General features: G+C 41.2%; 1 protein-coding gene across 1 annotated transcript in view; it reads right to left on the minus strand.

Moving 5' to 3' along the window:
• Positions 1 to 10,120, minus strand: part of LOC115375542 (tripartite motif-containing protein 16-like) — a 29,201-nt gene extending 19,081 nt beyond the window's left edge. The window contains exon 1 of the mRNA XM_030074979.1: positions 10,075 to 10,120. The gene's annotated coding sequence lies outside the window, so the exon portion shown is untranslated. The remainder of the gene's footprint in view (positions 1 to 10,074) is intronic.
• Positions 10,121 to 10,595: the final 475 nt, after the last annotated feature.

Genomic DNA, 10,595 nt, shown 5'->3' on the forward strand with positions numbered 1-10,595 from the left:
GCACACTGAATATAATAAACATGCCAGATATGTGAAAACATTAAATAGGTACAAATGGATACAAGTAACTCACATAATTCGAGGATTAAATACTGAACATGGGTGGGAGCTCTCCAAAGTGGGGAGTGGCTCTCTTACGCGCACCCTCCACTCACCTAGGAGTGGAGGAAGCTACACATGTCATACAAATATTCAAGACACTTCAAAGCAATCAAATCCACTAGACACATGAAAAAATCACAATGGCTGAATTATCAAATGTAAATCCCACAGGCACGCATAAACCAATATCGACAAGTGGGACAATAGACAATAAAGTAAATAAATCGCCGATCTGTGCACGGCGGAATAGGAATGAGTCCCAGGAATTGACTTTTTTTAACTATCTAAGTAGCAAAGCACGCAAATAGCGGTGACTGAGTGCAGCCTAGTGCACTATTAAACGTCCCCCCCAAAAAAGACAATGTGATATAATCAATAATGTAATCAATAATGTACATAGTGATCACAGGAAGGCTGAACATAGTGACCACAGGAAAACATCAAGTTCATCATTTAGTCCCTTAGGGGACTAAAGTCAAAATATCTCATTACACTTAAAATAAGACATGATCACCTCAGAAGTAAATTGTTTTTAGACAATTTTCACTTGTTTCAAGTGAAATTTCACTTGAAACAAGTGAAAATTTGCTTGTTTCATTGGCAAAATTTGCCAGTGGAAAAAGTGAAAATTCACTTGAAATAAGTGAAAATTAGCTAGAAACAAGAAATTTTGCCAATGAAACAAGCAAATTTTCACTTGTTTCAAGCAAATTTTTACTTGAAACAAGAGACAGTTGTCTAAAAACAAGTTACTTCTGAGGTGATCATGTCTTATTTTAAGTGTAATGAGATATTTTGACTAGGAATAAGACATTTTTGACTTGAAATAAGACAAATAATCTTGGTAAGATTTTGAGTTTTTGCAGTGCTGATACTGCTTAAGCCCTAATGTTTCTAGACTAATGCTGATTTATGTTCTTCATTATGAGCTCTCTTATCTTTATTACCCTCTACAGTGTTGATATTTTTCGAGGTCAGAATTACCTCTATAATAATACCTGACAAGTTCTCCTCCAAAGATCTAACTACAGTTCTAACAAAAGCTGTCCAGTCAAACACTGAGTCTGTCTGGAGGTTTGTGAACGAGCTGTGATCTGTTCAACACCCCCATGTTCAACACCAGCATTTCCATCCCTTCCAGGGGACACAGTCACCTCTGCCTGTGTGTGTCACTGGAGGAAATGCTCCCACGGTGGTCTGTCCCACCACTGGAAGCTCTTTCTGTCTCTGAGTCTGTATCCTGATGCAGGTACACATGGTCCTGATGTCTGTGGACAGAACATGACCATCAGTCAGATCAGCAGCACAGGAGACTGCTCCATTGCCAGTTACTGCTGAAGTTTCTCACATGGACATTGTCATCAGGTTTTAACTGTCTCTCTCATGCATGGTGATCATGTCCCTGCTTTTCTTTTCCTGCTTTCTCTCCACTTTTGCCTTAATGTCCAGGCATCAGGCCCAGTCTTGACTTGGGACCCCGTCCCGTCAGCATCTCTGCTGGTCTGCCTGCAGCTGTAGTCTGAGAGGTTCAGTCAAACCACTTGAGGTTTGGTTGAAAGGAGCCGGTGGTGTCATGTTCTGTTTGTCCCAGACTGATGTATTTAGCAGTATAAAGTAAATAAATGTCCACTTTTCCACTCTTCACTAGAAAATATTCTGCTGCTGTATTTGTTATCAGTCACTATTGAATAAAACTAATAATTTTTCTGTTTATTTCATTTGATGCTATCAGCATTTTCCATTTGGCTATTAAAACTTTCAGCTGTATGATCAACATCGAGTTTGGACTGTTGGCTATCATTTGATCATTTAAAAACAAAAATGTTTTTTTGTACAGTGCATACAGAACGTATTCAGACCCCCTTCACTTTTTTCATGTTTGTTATGTTGCAGCCTGATGCTACAATCTTTTAAATTCATTTTTTATCTTATTACTCTACACTCAGTACCTCATAAGTGTTTCAACGGATGTGTTTTCCTTCTTTGGACCCAACATGCAGACTTGGATACTGAACTGGTTAAACAGATTTATTCTCTAGAGAAAATTTAAATGGAGTGATGATGAGTGGGGAAGGTGGGGAGGTCCTGAGGCAGAGCAGCGGGGCAACGACTGAGAGATGAACGGGTCAAATCCTAGAGATGGGCAAGCCGAGCAGGTGAGCAGAGGAGTCCTAGAGCACAGAGAGACACTGGTACATTTCTGCACAAAACACAAGTAGAATTTCACGAGGAACTGGCCTCGTGTTTAGTTCCTGCAGAGGTTACAACAACAACTGGCAGAGAGGGACTGTGAAGCCGGGATTTAAGTCTTGTGCTTGATGAAGAAATGAAGAGCAGAATATGACCATAAAAAATCTACAATTCAGTTTTCACTTTGTCATTATGGGGTAGTGAGTGTAGATTAATGAGAGAAAAAATGAATTTGAACGATTGTGGCATCAGGCTGCAACATAACAAACATGAAAAAACTGAAGGAGATCTGAATACTTTCTGAATGCACTGTACATTTGGAATCAAACCTACAGATCACTATTCATTCTCTGCTACCAACAGATGAATACATGACAAGTAGAAATCATAATTGGAGCTTGTAATTAACCGGTATGTATTAGTAACTACTGAATAATAAATAGTCGACTTTCTTTCTTTTATTTTTATTTTTTTTTATTATTATTAATAAGAAAATCGTCCTTGGCAGACTGTCTGAGGCAGGAGTGAAGCAGTTTGCGCCCGACGCCACCAAAGACACTACAAGTCTTTTGTTTTATTTTGTCAGGAACTCTCGGCACCTTGGCCTTTTTTCCACAGATTATTAATCTGTGTGTGATGGTGCGCAGGGTTTGAGACGGTTTTGCTGCGCCACACAGAAACAAAAAGGCCTTTGCCAAGTGTTTCCTGTTTTCCTGTATGAGTTTTAATTTCTTTTTTAACCCAACATTTGAATATTTGCACATCTCTTGTCTTTGTGGGTTTTTTTTTTTGTTTTTTTTTTTTTAATTCTACCGGGGATCATGTGTATTGTAAGTCACCATTTAAGCCATGTTCAGTTAATCATGTTTAACTTTGTTTGATTGATAAGTTGCAAATATGTCCATTTGAACAGGTAATTTCACATCGGAGGAAAAAGACTTTTTATTTTTTCATAAATGGAAAAAAAGGGTGAGGATAGTTTCAGTACAATATTTTCTGGAAAAAATGTCAGCCCTTTGAATTATGACACAAGAAAATTCTTTTAAAGATACTTTAGCAAAAAAAAAAAAAAAATCAAATTGGATTTTTGTAGTATTTTCTTTTTTTGAGAGATGAGAGATTTTAATATTGTTTTGAAATTACATGTTAAAATTGGCATTTTTTTGCAGCGCCTCACAGTATTTGAACAAATCCGAGGTCAAATCTGTCTGGACAGTCTTGAGTGAGTTTGTGAACGAACGTCAGTCTTAATCATAAAGCTGTCAGCATGCACGTCGTATTATAAAACATAACCTTTACTTTCCGCCATGCCTGCTCAGAAATAAGCCACACATATACGCACTGCCGCAGGATTTTGGTTAAAGGGATTCATAAGTCGCTCGGCATATCCGAGCACATACACACCTATATACACACACACACACACACACACAAGGCTAACACAGTCATGATTAGGGATGCACATTTTGGATTTTTTTTATGACCGTTAACCGACGCCCTTTAACGATTAATAAGATAAGATTTAAATGCCCTTCCATGCTGCCATTCCGACATTCCGTCATTCCGACATGCTGCCATTCCGACATACCACCATTTAGACATATCACCATCCCGAAATACCGCTATTCCGACACACAAACGTCCCACCATTCCGACAAGGCTTTCCATGTAAGGAAAGGTTGGAATCAGAGGGCCCTATCTTGCGCCAGGCTCCCTAAACCCGCTATTTGCGGATTTAGGATTTAGGAAGAGGCGTTCCCCCGTAAAAGTTGCTCTCTTGTGCACCTCCCGCTATCCGCAAAACACCTCCGCTACCCGCTATATTATGCATAGGCGTGTTTTGGGCATTACGCCAGTTAAACCAATCAGTGTGCCAGGTGCCATTGCCTTTGAGGGCAGGATGCGCTATCCTAAATCCTAAATCCTAAACCCGCGATGGAGAGAGGGAGGTAGATTTTCTCAGGGCTTCTACTGAGGCTAAAGCAAGTTGGCTTTATATACATATTATATATTATATTATAGGCGAGTTAATTCGGGAGGTGGAGCTGCATGTGTCCAAGTGGACGTGTCACAAGGTTGTACTGATTGAGTAAAATCCCCGGGACACACCACACACACACAAGAGGCAGAGGGGGAACTAGCCTATGTGTAAACTAATTTATTGACAAGGTAGATTGGGCAAATAAAATATTAAAAATAAAAATAGGCTATAGCACAGCTGCTGGCTTATGATAAAACAATAAAACGTGCTGGCGATAGTGTCCAATTAAAACAGTCTTTCCTCTAAACAGTCTATATGAGTAATATACTCAGTCCATTCCGGCGGCGTCCCGGTATCAGTCCGACCGTGTGTGTGGCGAGGCTCCGTCGGGGCGCGCATTGAAGCCGCCTGGGCGCGCTCTCCTAACAGCCCAAACTTTAGGGAAAGCGGGTGGTCAGGACCACCCGCTATCCGCTTTCCCTAAAGTGTGTGCGCAAGATAGCAACTTTAGGGATAGCGCATGAAACACACCCACGGACTCACCTCCAGGCGCAAATGACGAGTCGGCATAACGGACAGCGGGTGGCGGGTGGCGCAAGATACCGTTTAGGGATAGTGGAAGTTCCTAAAACCGCAATTTGCGGGTAGCGGGTAGTGGCAGCGGATAGCGGGTGGCACAAGATAGGGCCCAGAGAGTCACTGACTCGGCGCTGTCCGGTGCTGAACTGCAGATTTACAATGACGGAAAATTACTCATCTAAAATGTAAAAAAAAAAAAAAGCTACAAGCTTTAGATATAATTAACAGTACTGTAGGCTTCAATCGTCTGCTATTGCTTTTTAAATTATGTCGAGAGCGAGCGCGCTGGTGATTTCTTTAATTGTGTGTTCTGCTTCATTTCCAAAATAAAGTTTGAGCTTCTGAAATCTGATTTTTAAACAGTTCTGATGGAGCTCAATGTTTATCTGGATGATGCGGCTTCATTCCGAACAATTTTACTGTAAACCTGGACGACCCGCGACGTGTCTGGAGATAATAAAAAAAAAAAATATTCAATGTAATATGTGTTTTGTGCGTAATTGCATACAAGGATACACACCCTCCCCTACTGTACAACACGAAGGAGACTGGAATTAGTCAGTGACTTCAGGTGTCATCTGCAGAGCCGTCATTGATATCTGTAATATTAATGTTGCATATGATGCCAGCGTGCATGGAGACACACGGGCTCAATGGAGAGCTGCGCTCCAGCTGGCTGCTGTGACAGGTCACTGACACTGTGTTTCTGCTTACAGTCAGTGATCCCTGAGATTCAGACATGAATCTAACATGTTTCACACTAGCCCGAGTTACATTAATACGTGTACTAGACATATTATATTTCCCGTTTCAGGAGTTTTTAATAATAGATTGGAGGGATGTCGGAATGGCGGTTGCCTCCCCTATTATTTTATTTTTATTTTTTTGAGTACTGTGACCCATTCAAAAGTGCCGTGACAAAAAATTCTCATGGGCTTTATTTATTTATTTTTAAATGTGCAAAAACAGCCAAATAAACATCAACCAAATGAACAAAAACAACAAAATATCAGGATTTTTCTCATCTCAAACAGCACTGCGTACACCTTTTTGCTCTCTTCATCTTTGCTGTAAAGTGGGCTGTGATGGAAAGCACGTGATGGCATGTGTTGCACCTGTCGACACGCCCCCATGAGTTGATTGAATTACGTAGCTTAAAAACAAAATTGACCGTTAGTATTAATCGGTTAGAGTTACTGTTATCGGTTAACGGTTAAACGGTTAACCATGTGCATCCCTAGTCATGATGCTTGTGGCCCTGCAGAGCCAAAGAGCATTTAACTACATCAGAAAAATGCAAAATTTCCAGGCATGTATGACTTGTATGGTATTTAATTGCATTTATGGGTAGACATCAAAACCCCAGTCATGACCTTTGACCCTTAAAGTCGCCGATGAGCTCTTGGCCTCTGTAGGGCAGCAGTGCAGTGAAAATATCAAGCGTCAGCAAAGTATTTTATATATCGTGTACACGGTGCCATTATGCATTCAATGTATTTGTTTTTTTTTTCTTTGTTTTCCAGCTGTCTTGTCCTGTATTTTTTTTTTTTTTTTAAAGAAACTGTGTATGTTTAAGCCATTTGATTTGGAAAAAAGCGATGTCTCTGAGGGTCGAGTGTGGCCTAACGGCCACAACTTTGTCTTCTCCGTCTGCTTAATTTATCTTGTGCCTTAAAAATCCACCTGACCCAGATATTAACAGTGTGTGTGAACAACAACAAGCAGACGCTGTTACTGTTTCCATATTTTGGGAATGTCTCCTTTGATGTCTTCAAAAAAAAAAAAAAAAAAAAAAAAAACTATTAAAGAGCTGTTGCTGGGTGAGCAGCATGAGGCTGTATGTCGCTTCTGGTGTTTGATTCTTTTTTTTTTTATTATTATTTTTATTTCCAGCAGCACACAGAACCCTGTGACATATATCCCCCATATATAACCCATATCTCTGTATGAAAAAAAAACAAAAAACAAAAAAAATTCAGTGATATTTAAATTGAAATCCACCATAATGAAACATTTTCTTTCTTCCCCTTGGATATAATATCAACAACATTTACTAAATTGGAATTGAAACATTAAAATGTACAAAGTGCCAGCAGAACAAAACACAAAATATAAACTACTCAGCTATAATAAAGGGGAAACCTCTGGTGCTGAGTCCATTAAGGAACAGAAAAGCAAAAAATATTACAGGAACAACACAATTATGCAACAGATATTAGAAGTGTGTAGACAACTTGATGTTGATGTTTTCATATGAATAAATGTCCTCTGAACTCTCAGCGTCTGGCTGCTCTTTGCTGGGAAAAATCCTCTCCTGCGTTTTCTGTTTCCTGTTTGTCAGGAAGAAACAGAAGATGATGTGGGTGGTTAGGATGAGCAGCGATAGCCGCCATGATGGAACAGACAAAGAGGGCCAGCAAGGAACATGCAGGGAGGAAGAGGTTACAGTCCCGCCCACACTGTTTGATTGACAGGTGGAAGTGCAGAAACACCTCAGTGACATGAAGATGCAACGACTCAGGGAAAAATAGTTTTTTAAAAACAGAAACTTATATTTTGCTGATTTAATAACTCCTGTCTACTTGAGCCGACAAAACTCAGCCGAGCCTTCATTGATAAAATTAATCATAATTCCAACATGGAGAGGCTGAGTGAATGTGGTCTCGACTCTGTGGATGAGAGTCATGGGTTTAGAGATGTTGTAGAAGGACAGAATACCTGCTCTGTGATCTAGGTACACTCCTACTCTGTAGGACACATCGACTGATGTGGGAGTTTTGATGCTGTTATGTCTGAACTGACTGCAATGACAATCTAATGCCCAAGACTTGTCATCGGATCCAAATAGGCTCTTATCACCATTTCTGCTAGTATCCTTGTATGCGACTGCTATTGAAACATAGGCGTCACCCCACTTCACCTCCCAGTAATGACGTCCAGTCAGACTCTCTCTGCTCAGGACCTGAGGCCATCCATTGAATCTGTCTGGGTGACAAGGATATGACTGATCTTCCATTAGTGTCACTTTTCTATTCCCCTCAGATAATAACAGCCGTGTGTGTGCTGTGTTTGGATCCACTGTGATTTGACATGAATATTTTAAGAATTCAGCTCTGGTCTTGGGCTCTGGTTGTGACAGGATATTGGACCATTCCTCAGTAGGAAAGTCCTGTAGTTTCTTTCTCAGCTCTGACACAGTTGCAGTCACAACCTCAAAGTAGCTCAGAGGACGGATATTCTTGCTGGGTGAGTGTGTAGATTTACTGAGACGTGACAGCGAGGGGTAGTTGTGTAGAAAATGGATGTGATCCTCTGTGTGTGAGAGCTGCTCCAGCTCAGCGTCTTTCCTCCTCAGCTCAGCGATCTCCTGCTTCAGCTTCTCCTGAAGTTCTTTAGCCCGACTCACTTCCTCTTTCTGCTGGGATCTGATCTGCTGCTTCACATCAGACCTTCTTTTGTCAATCAAACGGATTAGCTCAGTGAAGGTCTTCTCACTGTCCTTCACTGCTTTATCAGCAGAGCGATTGATGGCCTCCACCTCCTGCTGAAGCACCTTCACGTCTTTCTCTGTGTCCCGGATTCTCTGCTGGATTTTTTGCCGACTCAGCCCGAGCTCTTTCTGCCTCTTGGTCCTTTCTGCTGCAGCTGAGACTGTGTGGTGGCCTTTATGTTCATCAATGGAGCAGACATAACAGATACACTGCTGATCAGTGCGGCAGAAAATCTTTATCACCTCATCGTGATGAGTGCAGATGTTCTCCTGAAGCTGCACAGTGGCTTCCACCAGCTTGTGTTTCTTTAATGGAGCTGCATCGTAGTGAGGCTGGAGGTGCTGCTCACAGTAAGAGGCCGGACACGTCAGACAGGACTTGAGGGCTTTCAGCTTTCTCCCAGTGCAGACATCACAGGCCACATCTCCAGGTCCAGCATAGCAGAGATCAGGAGGAGCAGCTTGGAGTCCCATCTTCTTCATGTCCACCAGTAACTCTGCTAACACGGTGTTTTTCACCAGGACAGGTCTTGGTGTGAAGGTTTGTCTGCACTGGGGGCAGCTGTGGATTTCCCTCTGCTCCTCTCCATCCCAGCAGCTTTTAATACAGCTCAGGCAGTAGCTGTGTCCACAGGGAATAGTCACCGGATCCTTCAGTAGATCCAGACAGATGGAACAGCAGTATTTTGCCGAGTCCGGCTGAATTCCTCTCTGCGCCATTTCACTTCTCAGTAACAGTGAACGTCTGACAGTTTCACTTAATCTGAAACGAGAAGAGGGAGGGGTTATCAGGCTCTGCTTTATTCCAGAAAGAGGAGCGGTTTCAAAGAGGCAGAGTGTGTTCAGCTCTGGTTTACAACATGAGGTGAACGTTATGACAAATCAACATGGAATCGTTAAAGTTGAGAACTTTGAGCTCCCTGGGATTTAATCCTTTTTTCTCACAATACACAGTTGAAACCCAACACCAGTGTCTTTTTCCCTGTCATATTTTAAGTGTAATGTGTTCTGTGATTTCCGAGGTGGACTGTAACTTTTCGCTCCACTGTGAAAATATCCATATAAAACTGAACAATCTGCAGATGGATTTTTTTTTTTTGTTTGTTTTTGTCAAATGTAGTGTAAACACATTCCATCCAATCCTTAAAAGTTTCAATGCTGGAACCTGGTGCTCTGTATACACAACTTATTACAACATTTCTTTCTTTTTCTTTTGATATTTCATTTGTTATGCATTCAAGTATGTTATCAATTACAGTTGTCATAGAATCCTGAACCTTGAAATTTAAATGTTTTTCCACATAGATAGTGACTCCTCACCCACCCTCACTTTTTTTATTTTTAGAGTTCATAGCCATCCAATACAAAGTCCATCCCTTTCTCAGTGTTTTGCCAGGTTTCAGAAATTGCAATTATATTGAATGGTTGTGAGAATGTGTACAAATAGTCCTTGGTATTATTGAAGTTTCCATACAAGCTTCTACTGTTGAAGTGGATAATCGATAATTTGTCCTTTGTTTTAATGTTCTGGTTATACTGAGTGTCCATGTCGTAGCTGCAATTCTTGTTAAATGTCAATAAGAAATTATTGTCCGGGTCTATGTCATGCTCCAAATGCAGAGTGTCATGATCCGTGTCTTCAAATACTGTCAGTTCATGATCGCGTATGAGACTATTTTCTGGTTCATTTATGACATTATGTGTCATATTGTTGTGTTTGTATGCTTCTTACCTGTTTGTATGCGTGTTACTTCCAAGTCCAGTTTATAGCAATCCGTCAGTTTCCTCCTGAGTGAATATTACACCGGTCCAGTCACTTCTCAGGGACAGTGAATGTCTCACAGTTTCACTTCCTCTGAAACCATAAAAGTTGAGCTGTGATCCAACACAAACGTGTGCTCCTCCTCTTCATGTTCCTGAGCTGATCTGCAGTGAACGGGCTCGTCAGCTCTGGCACTTCACAGCGTGTTGTTTACACCCATCTTTAAAGTGTCAGATCAGTGAAAGCGGAGGGAGCCAGGAAATGTCTGGCAGAATGCTACTGGCTGTGTTTGAGAGCAGGAAGAAGAGGGAGGGGTTATCAGGCCCTGCTTTATTCCAGGAACAGGAGCGGTTTCAAAGAGGCAGAGTGTGTTCAGCTCTGGTTTACAACATGAGGTGAAGATTATGACAAATCAATATGGAATAGGTAAACTTGAGAACAGTGAGCTCCCTGGGATTTAATCCTTTTTCTCACAATACACAGTTGAAACC

Source organism: Myripristis murdjan, chromosome 17 (genome assembly GCF_902150065.1).
Source record: "Myripristis murdjan chromosome 17, fMyrMur1.1, whole genome shotgun sequence".
NCBI lineage: Eukaryota > Metazoa > Chordata > Actinopteri > Holocentriformes > Holocentridae > Myripristis > Myripristis murdjan.